Genomic DNA, 1,340 nt, shown 5'->3' on the forward strand with positions numbered 1-1,340 from the left:
CCAGGTTATGTCAAACCGGTTTCGCCCCGGAAAGGCAGTCCTGTGGAAGAAGGCTGATTCGTTTGTTGTTTCTGTATTCAGATGCCGCCAAAACGTGGAGGGAAAACCGCAGCTAGAGTGCAGCCAAGAGTGAGGGCTGAGAGCCCAGTGCGTGATGAACAGCCGGAAGTCGTGCATGCTAATGTAGCTCGAGCAGGGGAAGCTAATGAGATGGCTATGTTTGAGCAATTTCGCCGGTTCCAGGAATTCATGCAAAGGGAGCCAAATTTGAGAGGAGCACCAGAGGTGGTTCCACCACAGCAGGATGCACCACATCATGATGCACCAGAAAGGGTAGTCCCGCCTCAGCAACCACCACCGCCTCCACCGCTGGTCCAGGTGCAGGGTCCGTCATACTGGGAGGCCATGAGAAATTTGAAGGACATGGGCATGGAGCCTTTTGGTGGAAAGTCTAATCCTATTGATGCTGACAATTGGAGGAAGAGACTGGAGAGAAATTTTGATAATGCTCGGTGTCCGCATGAGTATCGCTTGGACTTGGCAGTGCAGTATCTATNTTATATATAATCTTAGTTGATTGTTGAGTGTATAATAATAATATATATATTATATATCTACTAAATAAAAGATAAGGAAAAAGAACTAGTAATAGGATTTGAAAATTAAAAGAACTAGATATTTAAAACGGATTGCGTGGTGTGTGATATGCATGTTAGTATGATAAAGTAAATTGTTTGAGTGTGGGGAGAAAATGTGCCAAGAGGCACGAAGAAGCGGGTGGGCCGCAGAGAGTCCTACAAGGAATTTTCCTTGTAGTTGTGTGGTGGTCTACGGGCGCGGAAAGCGGGTAGATCAGGATTGGCTGACGAGCTAACGTGTTGTGCGTGGAAGAAGTGCGAGAAGCATGAGGAATCCGGATACGCAAGTGAAAAAGTGCAGGAAGAAGTGCGAAAGCATGAGGAATCCCGTAATGCACGGTAATGAAAATGTGCAGGAAGAAGTACGAAAGCATGAGGAATCCCGTAATGCACGGCGACGGAAATGTGCAGGAAGAAGTGCGAAAGCATGAGGAATCCCGTAATGCACATCGTTGTTTATGGGACGTAGTCTCATATGTTTGATGTTTGTGTGTCGTTGACACGTGATTGATTGCTTGTCTTAGGTTTAGACTTTGTGATGGTCTGAGCATGTTTGTGTATGAAGACTTCGTGAGCCCTAAGGCTTGCCCTCGCTGAGTAATCTTAGATTGCTCATCCCTCTCTTTCTCTTGCAGGTAACATTGAGGAGTAGATGATATAGTTGGTGTTGGTGTTAGGAGCTGGAGATTATTCTTTTATTTT

This window comes from Camelina sativa, chromosome 2 (assembly GCF_000633955.1).
Source record: "Camelina sativa cultivar DH55 chromosome 2, Cs, whole genome shotgun sequence".
Classification (NCBI taxonomy): domain Eukaryota; kingdom Viridiplantae; phylum Streptophyta; class Magnoliopsida; order Brassicales; family Brassicaceae; genus Camelina; species Camelina sativa.